The following is an 11,398-nucleotide window of genomic DNA, read 5'->3' as shown; positions in this document are numbered from 1 at the left end:
TATGTACATTTTATTGTACTTCGATTTTACCTCAATAAAGCTATGAAAGAAAACCAAAACCAAAACAAAACAAAACCTCACTTCATTTACCAAGCTATAAGCATCTTATAAAGTAGTCAATTAATTAATAGCTCATAAAAATTGGGGGAAATTTTGGGGTGGAAACAAAATTAACACCAGCTCATTCTCTGGCAAATAGTTCTTCTAAAATGACATGTCCACCCTGGCAAAACTGTCTGCAGGAGGCAACTTTTTAGGCCAGGCCCCTCTCAGTTCTGCTTTAGAAGCACTGGGATATTGTCAGACACCTGCTGAAGGTACACCATGGAGCCCTGAGGGACTCCAGCCGGCTTTTTATACTGTACATTGATGTCCTTCAGCACCTGCTGCCAACGCCTCAGCTTTGTCAAGTGCTTCTGCACCAGCACATCTTCCTACTGGGATTCATTGCTTAGTTCTGAGATGTCTTTTTTGATAACTTACTCTGGTTTCTGGACAGAAATGTGCTAACTTTTTTGTAGGAAAAATAAATATGTCTTGCAATATTCAGAAACTTCTGGATACACTGACCAATACCAGTTCAGATTTCTTCCTGAGTGGTGCCATTGACATAATCCTGGCTCATGAGAGAAGCAAAGCAAGCCTCGAATGATGATTCCAACTCATCCACCAAGGTGCTGCTAGAAGTTCTCTGCACACCAGGCACTGCCTGAAGAAGGAAGCCCTGGCCTGGGGGTCTTGGCAGGGGTGGCGGGAGCTGCCCAGAGAGCATACCACTCAGCAGAGCTACCATGTCTGGAATGTAGTTGGGTTTTATGTCACATTTAGCTAAACCTTTTTTCATTTGACATTCATATCATTTCCATAACATATGGAGGTCATCAAAGAAGAGCATATTGGGGCTGGAGTTGTGGTTCAGTGGTACAGCATTTGCCTGGTATGTATGAGGCCCTGGGTTCGACCCTCAGCACTGCATATAAATAAATAAATAAATAAAATAAAAGATCCATTGACTACTAAAAATTAATAATGAATAAGAAGAAGAAGAAGAAGAAGAGGAGGAGGAGGAGGAGGAGGAGGAGCATATTATTGAGTTGGCTCTGTAGGTGTTGCTCTGGTGCCCAAGCTTAGGCAAGACTGACCAGGAAAGGTAGTTGGCAGAGGGTAGAAGAAAGAATTCCTCAGTGGCAGAGAATCAAAAGAGCATCTGATTGCTAAGGAACTACTGGCAGGACAGGTTCTGAATAGACTGACCAAAACATGCCCATGGGCAAAACACATTTGAGGGGGAGGGTAGAAATAAATTCAAGAACTGGCAAAATAAAACCATAAAGCAGCATGGTATAGTACAAAATAAATAAACCTATAGACAAAAGAAATGGGAAATTGGGTGCTGGTTTGTGGGGAGCAATGATCAACGTGTCTGATGGCCTTGTGGTTGTAGTGCACTTGTCCTAGTATTTCCCCTGTGCAAAAATACAGGGTTAACACTTCCCAGCTGCTATGGCAGTACTAGCCCTTGGTCTCTCTCTGGGCAAATATCCAGAGATATCAACTCTGACCTTGAAATGCAGACACTGACTCCTTGGAATAGAGGATTCTGAGCATAGCAAGATAACCATAATGTCTCATCTATGCTGTGACCTTCCAGCCTGCCTGCTTCTCAGAACCTTTCTCACAAATAACCTTGTGAGGATAAAACCTATATAATAAATGTGTGGAGCCACCTCTGGGTCACTTTTCTCAATGAGAGTTCAGTTTCCCACCTGATCTTGCTTTTCTCTCTAAATGTTTGTGAGCTTCTTTCTTTTTCTTTTTGAGGAAAAGGAAAAGGAAGGTTTATTGCTTTGCTAGCAAAGGAGAAACACAGAAGGAACAGGGGACTTTTAAATAAGTGGATTCAAAGGCTACATTCCACGTGTTCTCAGTTGGAGTTGTAACTCACTTGTTAATTGGGAGATAGTCATTTCTGAGATCTTCTGGTATCATCCCCAAAGTCTGGATTACTTTGTTCTTATGGTGGGTGTGTACTCAAGAACAGATAAATCTGCCTAAAATGGGAAGAAAGTTAATCCTGTTTCTCCAGGAATTAGGGAGCAGTTGAGATTAGGTAGGAGCAGGGAAAGAGAAAGAGAATGAAACTTGTGCATTTTAAAACTAAGTTTCAGTGGGGCTGGGGCTATAGCTCAGTAGCAGAGTGCTTGCCTAGCATGTGTGAGGCATTGGGTTTGATCCTCAGCACCGCATATAAATAAGTAAAAACAAAGGTTCATATATATATATATATATATATATATATATATATATATATATATATATATATTGCAGTGGCAGAGCAGCAAGGGCTATATTCAAAGTGTAAAGTGGACCACTGTTACATTTCCCCACTGTCAATTTCTACATTCCATTTCTACGAAAAAATGGGCGATGACATCTCTAAGCTGTTTCCTGCTGAAAGTGGTAAAGTTGGGGGAAATAACCCAAAATCTTTGTTTTCTATCAGGTGAGGTGTGGACAGTTAAGGTATTCAGCATCAGAGCAGTCCAGAGGTCCTAAGTCTGTGATTCTCTCGTGTGTTTTTCTTTTCTTTTTTCTTTTTTTAATTTAACAATCTTAATTGGCTTCATTTTTAATTTTAGAATCAGGTAACACTTCATTCCATAAAACAGAATCAGTTTTCCTATGAGCCAAGCACTCATCAAAAATAATTTGATGAGTTAACATCAGATTATTTATTTTTCTTACACAAAATAAGGACAAGGGAACTTCACTATTTCGCCAGTTGAGAATGGCTGTTTTCCCTCCAATCCAGATTTCTCTTGGAGGACCAGATGTGTCAGCTTGGTTTGATTAACTCCATGTTGTTGCTTCCCTGCCCCCCTCCCCCGGAATATTGTCTTTGTTGAAAAACTGGCTTCACAAAGAAGGTGGCAGCAGGAAAATTTCAGAATCCAAAGCTTAAAAATAAGTCTTGGGCAGTGTGGGTTTATTTTCTGTCTCTGGGGGGGATCATCCGATGTCTAAGGCCTGGGGACAGAGGCAAAGTCCCCAACCGCCCATTTAGGAGATGTCACTCTCAGTAGCGTCTGGTGTCCTGACCTGTGCTCGCCCAGGATGATGGTGGGTAAGGAGCAGCAGGTCACATGGGACCCCTGACCCTCTGGGAGATAGAGCTCTCCCTGGGCAGACCTCGGGACTAAGGGTCAGCGGCCAGGGGAGAATCAACGACTGTCTCTGCCTGTGGTCCCTGAGGTCCTGGGGCAGGGATGCAGGAGGCAGCCAGTGTCACAAGACGTCCCTGTCCCCAGCCAGGCCAGGCACATGGCTAATTGAGGAGAAAAAAGGTGTCCCTCCTTAGGGCCTGGCCCCTGCGCCTGGTCTCACTTCCTTCCCGGCACCTCCTGGAAGGGGAGGAAGTAACATCCAGGGGAAGGCCGGGAAGTGAGGCCACCATCACATTCAAGTTCAGGGTGCGACAGCTCAGTCTGCCCCCCAACAGGCCCCATACTCCGCTCCCCTTCATGGGCCACATCCCTTCTGAGAGTCACGCCCTGCCCTTTATAGGCACAAGGACCCAGAAGTTCCAGAGACACGTCCATGTTTAGGTCCCCGGATCCGGAAGTTCCAAAGGTACACGTCCATGTTGAGGCGCCCGGATCCAGAAGTTCCTCGGGCACACATCCATGTTTAGGCCATAGCACCCGGAAATTCCTCGGGCGCACATCCATGTTTAGGCTTTAGCATCTGGAAGTGCCTCAGGTGCACGTCCATGTTTAGGCTCTAGGACTGGAAGTTCCTCAGGTGTCCATGTTTAGGCCCACGGATCCAGAAGTTCCTCAGGTGCACGACCATGTTTAGGCCCCTGGATCCGGAAGTTCCTTGGGTACATGTCCATGTTTAAGCCCCCAGATCCAGAAGTTCCTTAGGCATCCATGTTTAGGCTCTGGGATGCAGAAGTGACTCAGGCATCCATGTTTAGGCCCCCAGATCCGGAAGTTCCTCAGTTGCACGTCCATGTTTAGGCTCTAGGATCCGGAAGTTCCTCAGTCCTCCATGTTTAGGGGTAGCATCCATCGTGTGTTTTTCTTAATCCCTCATTGCCCCTCCCCAATTTCTGAATTAACAGCTGCATATGTTTGTCATGGCACTATATGACAATTTTTCCACCACTAGTAGCCTCAATTGTGTCCGCTATGTTGTGGGAAGAAAAATTTCCTCATAAAGTCACTGTAAAGATGAAAAGCAATACAGAGTTAAAGCTCATAGTTACATCACCTTTGTTCCATTTCCCTTTTCACATGTTCAGAGTCAGAGTAAATTAGCAAAGAGATCAAAGCAACATCTGTTAGACACAGACTGGAGGGAAGCTTAGGTATTAATGGGCTAGGCTGATAGAAATTGTGTGCATTAGAGGCCTTTTAAAGTTAGCTATCCAAAGAATCTACCTGGAGTCTCCAGCCTTAAATGGGCCAAGGCTAGGGAGCAAAACGAGCCTCTTAACCTAACCGAATAAAAAAAAGCCAAAATATTAATAATAATTGTATCCCAGGCAGCAATAGGGAATCATTGGTTCCTTCCATGTATTGCTTGCAATAACAGTATGAACATATATATAGTAAATATATATTAAAGTAACAATATGGTAGAACACAGAATTTAATTACCTGGCTTATAAAATCATTTTGGTATTTTTTTTACCAGTTATTATTAGAACTTTTCTACCTCCCACTCAGGAGAGGTCTAAACTGAATTAAATAACACCTTGAGAGTTTTGAACCAATTTGATATGATATTTTATCATGACCAAAGTAAATTAAAATTACATTATCTTAGGAAAAGCAAAATCCAAAGGAGATTTAGGCTGTTCAACTCATAAAAGGAATGTGGATTATACTAATTGAAGTTGGCATGATGGACACATTTAGTAAAAATTACAAATATTTTCATTGAGTAGGGGAGAATTCCCATATCTAAAGTTAAATTTATTCAATCCTTAATCTAACAAGCAATTAGTGAAAATCTTCTATGTTCCAAGCATAGTTCTAGAAGTACCTGAGGCATTAAAAACAAAATACAACAAACAAAAAATACTACAATTATAACATCTATTCTCCAGTACAATGCTTCCCCAAGTCTTTAAACATAGTAACGTCAGCTTATTAAAAATCCATACTCCTGGCTGGGCATGTTGGTGTACACCTACAATCCCAGTGGCTTGGGAGGCTGAGACAGGATAATCATGAGTTCAAAGCCAAGCTCAGCAAATTAGTGAGGCCCTAAGCAACTCAGCAAGACTCTGTCTCTAAATAAAATATATAAAGTGGGATGGGGATGTGGCTCAGTGTATAAGCGCCCATGGGTTCAATTTCTGATAAAAAAAAAAAAAATCTATACTCCTTGTACTTACCATCAAATTCTAATTTATGAGGATGGAGCAAAAATCTGTATTTTCCTAAAGCACTCCAGATGATTCAAGTACAGATGGACTGTGAATCACACTGTGAAACTCATCATTCTGCAGCTAGAATCTATAAGCTGATTGGGAAGATGAAAAAAGACATGGCATCTGGATAACATAAGTATGTTCAAGGTAATGCAATATGTTTGTTTTCTTTGCATTTAGGAAGGATCAGAAGTGATAGTAAGAAATGAGTTTAGTCAAGAAAGACTTTTGAGAATAGTCATTTGAGAGCTCTGTGTTGAGCAGGAGTCTGGGGACTTACTCAGAGATTACCACATCTGGGAAAAAGGAGTTAGATAAGGTAGTGAGGAAGGGAGAACAGTTAATGCAATGCCTTGAGTCTCAAAGAGTTTAGCTCTGGTTCAACAGCAGCTTAAGAAAGCAGTGGGCATAATTACAATGTGATTCCTTATCCTGGAGCCTCCGTTTGGGATGTTCCAGAGTGAAAAGAGATTCAAAGAAGAAAGCTGTAGCAAGGCAGCATGTAGAACAAAGCAGGATGGCCTATAGGAGAAAAACAGAATGAAAAATTAAGTGAACAACAACAGAGATGCCAGTCAGGCAGAATTGCAAGGTGTGAACTTTAGTACACTGGGAGAGAATGATGCCATTTCCCATATTGGGGAAAGTCACAAGGTCACTGTAGATGTCAGGGTATAAGTGGCAATGAGTCAAGGATACAGGTTGGTAGTCTAGGATATAGGCTGAGGCAGGAAATGCTGGTTTGGGGAACAAACGGACCTGGGTTTTTCTAGGAAGCTGTGATCATAAGTAACTAAAGTTAGACAAGTAAACACTCCCAATGAGAACAAGCCAGGCACAGTGGTGCACACTTGTAATCCCAGCTACTCAGGAGGCTGAGACAGGAGGATCACAAGTTCAAGGCCCTCAACAACTTAATGAGATCTTGTCTCAAAATTTAAAAAAATAAAAATAGTTGGGGATGTTGCTTACTGGTAAAGCACCACTGGGTGAAATCCCTAGTATCAAAATACATACATACATACATACATACATAAAAAATAAATAAAATAAAAATAATATTAATAACAGTAATTCCATAAGTCAGGGCAAAGCAATGATTGAGACTGAGCAGAAGGTTTCAGGAATCAAGAGTCAAGAATCACAGATAGAATAAGGCTAAAAAGAAAGAAATCCTGGCTAGTTTCTGTGGTGCATGCCTGTAATCCCAGTGGCTAGGGAAGCTGAGGCAGGAGGATTGTGAGTTCAAAAGCAGTCTCAGCAACAGCAAGGCGCTAAGCAACTCAGTGAGACCCTATCTTTAAATAAAATACAAAATAGGGCTGGGGATGTGGTTCAGTTGTTGAGTGTCCCTGATTTCAATCCTTGGTACCCCTCCCCCTCCAAAAAAAGGAAAGAAATCCTGATTCTGATGGCAATTCTGTGTTAAACAAAACTCCATGCATGCTTCTTTTTGGGAGACAGGCGACTTCCTTGGAGCAGAACAGAGTGGAAAGTGGAGGGTTGAAACGGAACCTTGGGGGCTGGGGATGTGGCTCAAGCGGTAGTGCGCTTGCCTGACATGCATGCGGCCTGGGTTCGATCCTCAGCACCACAGATGTTGTGTCCGCCGAAAACTAAAAAATAAAAAAAAAAGAAAAAGAAACGGAACCTTGGAACACACCCACACTCAGAGAGCAAAGGGGAAAATGAAATATGCTCCTCTAGCTCAAGATGAACTCCTGTAGTGTGGAAATGGCCTTTCCCCCAACCTAGCAAGGTTCTGTTAACCAAGGACAGAAGTAGTGATGAAGGGCTAGGAATAGCCACTTCTTAAATACACTGGCCAGTGGCTTTGGAGGCACTGGGAACACCCAGCTCTCAGTTAACAGTATGTATCCTTCCTAATCTGCAAAAAAGGAATAAGAAAAAAACCTGATGCCTAGTACAGGAGTGTTAAAAACATCATATATAAACTGTTTAGGTTCCTACCCAGCCCATGGTTAGCTCTCAGGGTAAATTATTTATTATTATTATTATTAACACTAGCACCTGCTTTTCTTTAGGACCAGAGCAATTATGGGCCACTACTTGCCATCCTTTGTGGTTTTCTTTCTTCTTTTCTATTTTTTTTTTGATGCTTTTGTTAAAATTCTAGCCAGCTGTCAATTTAATTTAAGAAATATTTTCCCAAGAAGCAGTGCCAGAAATTGTTGCATCATGTCCTTTGAATATGGGCCCCACTTTTCCACTTACTATTTCTTAGCCCCATTCCTATAGGCACATTTTTTTTTTTTGGTATGGGGGGTTGAACTCAGGGTCACTCGACCACTGAGCCATATCCCCAGACCTTTTTTGTATTTTATTTAAAGACAGGGTCTCACTGAGTTGCTTAGCTCCTTGCTTTTTGCTGAGGCTGGCTTTGAACTCATGTTCCTCCTGCCTTAGCTTCCCCAGCCGCTGGGATTATAGGTAAGTGCCACTGCGTCCAGTCCTATAAGCACTTAATAGCTGATATTTATTTGACACTTTCCATGTATTGAGTCTAGTGTTTAGTCATTTATGAAACAAATATATATTCAACATGAATTATCATAATTATTCCTCACAAAACCCGCTTGGAATAAATACTACTATTGGAAACTGAGACTTAGAGATTTTTAAAAACTACCAACTTTCTGCCTTATTCTTGCATAGAAAGGTTTTCCGGGTAGGTCTTCTCTCCATTTCTTACTCTGGCACATAATTTACATCTGCTTCTTTTCTTTTTGCTTATCAATCTCCTTTGCCAGCAACCACATTTTCACTTCATGGTGTACAGCTTCAGCCACTCAGAGAAGGTAACTTGATACTTTTAGTCCAAAGTCCAAACATCAGAGAGGGAGAAAGGGTCATTGCTAAGCCAGAGTTAGATTCCCACCTCTCACCAGGTCAACTGAGAGCTTCAGAACTATGGCCACTCCTTTGCTCATAGTAGGATGGCATGGAGAGAGGGGAAGTTGATATAGAAGGGGTGCTCTTCCAAGAAGGGGGGCGGGTGTGATAGGAAAAAAAAAGTAGTTTTCACTACAGAATAGTTTGTTCAGAGCCATGCATCTCTCATACTGCCATTGCATTTTTAATATTTTGAATTCCTACTTTTAATCATTGTCAGTATAAAAGAAATTTAAGGGGAATAAAAGTATATCTCTAGATATAAATGTAGATATACCTTTAGGGGCTTAGTTTTTTCCTCTTGCATTTTAGTTCAATATGTTAAGTGATTTATTTAAGAATCTTATACACTTCTCATTCCCTAAAATTGATGGAACAAAACAATCAGGCAACAAAAACTGGAGCTGAAAGAGGCCTATCTGGCCCTTGTGATCAGCACTTTTCTAATATAGATGCATTAGGTTAGTGGAGTTCAGCTCTCTGGAGAGAAGATGAGCTCTGCAGGTGTTTGTGACTAGTGATTACAGAGCAGGGAAAAGAGCTGGATCCTTTGAGGGAGATCTTTTAGTTGTACTAATTAGCTGCCCAGCCCTCTCCCTCTTCTTCCACCAGTGAACTTTCTTTGATCTTAATTGCTCCTGGAAAATGACTGCAACTGGAATGATATAATGCAATAAATATTTGTTAGTAATATTAATTTGATAAAATCAAAATGGTCTAAGTAACATTCAGTAGCTCTGGACAATTTAATTTCTTCCATGCAGAATGTAATGTTTGGCATCTCTTCAGCCTATTTTTGTATATAAATGTGAAGGGGGACATGCAGGAAGAGACCTGCATAACCAAAATTCCACCTCAATCTTTGGACATCTGACAAAGCTTCCCCTAAACTAGTAATTATGTAATCAGACAATTTACATAATTAAACCAATGATCAATGGATGTTTTATTCTCCTCCAAAAGCTAAAAGTTATAACAAATCCAAATATGAAGAACTGATGACATTTAAAAAAACTTTAAAAGTTTATACAAATATATTTTAAGAGCAACAATCCTTCTGATTGAAATAACAGCTAATTTAGTTTTTAGAGCAGTGTTTATACTATAATCTTTCAATGGCTTTAAAATAAGTTGGCATTGTTCCTTACATAGGGGCATTATTACTTAATTGCAGATGAATCATTTCCCCACTCTCAAGTAATTAATCAATGTTTCCTAAGCTGGCCTGAAAAAGGAACCACCTGGGATTTTTGTTAATAAACAAACAGATTCTAAGGCTCAGCCTAGACCTATTGAATTAGAATTTCCAGGGAAGGTACATGGGAATTTGCATTTTCAACAAACATCCCAGGTAAATCTTATTATCAAGTAGGTTTGGAAAATACTGTTTGGATTGCTTCAATAGTGGCACTAAACTTCCTGATTATTTTATACTGAGCAATTAGAACACAAGTCACATGTGTTTACATATCCTCCTTTTTACCTTGTCAGGTGCTGCAGAAAATTTCATGTATTTAGTAATAGACTCAAGACTAAATTCATCACCACCTTGAAAAAAGAACAGAAGGAAGAAAATGTTTCTTACTGAATATCTACCATACATTGGGCACGATGCTGATGATTGGTTCATGTAAGTTATTTCCCTTAATCTTAATAATTAACTGCTGATGTAAGTACTTATTTCAGTTTTATAGATAAATTAACTTAGGCTTAAAGTGGTTAATGAATTTCCCCATGATCACGTACTAAGGAAGATAGACAGGGGTCAAATCTACTAAGTACCTCTTTTTTTCTTCATACTAGCTTCCAGAATGTAAATTCCAAGTCAAGGAATTCTGATTCAGTAGACGGAATAATTATGGGTCTGTGAAATTTTCTTCAAAAGAACTAAACACAACAAGAGAGAAAAGAAAAAAATAACTTCTCATAAATTGGGTTGAGCAAGAAAGGACTGATTTCAGAAAATATGATTGATTCACATAAGAAGGACAAGCCTCATTTTTTTCTTGAGATCTGAAATAAATCTACCCTAAAAAATTGACTCACCCAAAGAACAAATCAGAAAAGTAAGTAAAATTTAAAATTAGTATTTGTAATATGTATACTATATATGTGTGGAACTGCAAACTCAATTCTCTATCTTGTTACCCCTATGCAGTTTATTCTAGTTGAAGTGGTTGCAGTCAGCAACAAAAATGCCCCCTTGAGCTTTCTTGTTTTAAGAACTCTTTTTTCAAAGGATTTGTTTTCTTAGACTTGGGAACTGTTGAAAGGTGCCAGATGGATGGCCTTGAAGACTGTGAGTTCTGTGTTTATCTGCAAAGGAGGCCAGGTGTGGATGGGGCATCCCAGGATTCCAACGCAGCCTAGCTCAGGAACTCTTGGCCTCCTGGATGACAGTTAATATTAAGTTGGTAAGCTAAGAGGACTCCCTGAAATAAAGACAAATGCTGTAAGTCAGCAGCACATTCCTTTGTTGTTGCCATTGTTGCCGATATCACAGGCTGTAAGGTTCTCCCACTTATTTTTAAGGTGGGCTATTAAGGAGGATTTTGGATGATGTAGTAAAGTACAGGAATGCAAGATGGAGAGGGAGTGTGGGTGATAATGCGACCTGCATTTTGTGATATATGTGGGGGTTTTGTTTGTTTTTGCACAAGAGAAGCATCCAGAACATCTCAAATTACTTCTAGAATATAATAATAATCTCACCAAATTCAGCTATCTTTAAACTGACCAACTGATGGAGCAAGGTAGGGGGCAGGTATCAATATTTGAGAGCCTATTCAGAAGGTCTCATAATTTTACCTATTTTTTCCTCTTTTACCAGTAATTTATAATTTCCAATGTGTTTTGATCCCATTAGAGACAAATCTATTTACTATATAAGCTATTTTAAAAGAAGTTTTAGAGCTGGGCATGGTGGTTCACTCTTGTAATCCCAGCAGCTTGGGAGGCTGAGGCAGGAGAATTGTGAGTTCAAAGCCAGCCTCAGCAATTTAGTTTCAAGGCCCTAAGCAACTAAGGAGACCTGTCTCTTAA

General features: G+C 40.3%; 1 pseudogene; it reads right to left on the bottom strand.

The window, feature by feature from the left end:
- Window positions 1–269: 269 nt before the first annotated feature.
- On the bottom strand, window positions 270–793 carry LOC114094743 (mediator of RNA polymerase II transcription subunit 28 pseudogene; annotated as a pseudogene).
- Between the last annotated feature and the right edge of the window lie 10,605 nt (window positions 794–11,398).

Source organism: Marmota flaviventris, chromosome 11 (genome assembly GCF_047511675.1).
Source record: "Marmota flaviventris isolate mMarFla1 chromosome 11, mMarFla1.hap1, whole genome shotgun sequence".
Lineage (NCBI taxonomy): Eukaryota > Metazoa > Chordata > Mammalia > Rodentia > Sciuridae > Marmota > Marmota flaviventris.
The sequence above is the reverse complement of the archived record's forward strand: the minus strand, read 5'-3'. Positions and strand labels throughout refer to the sequence as shown.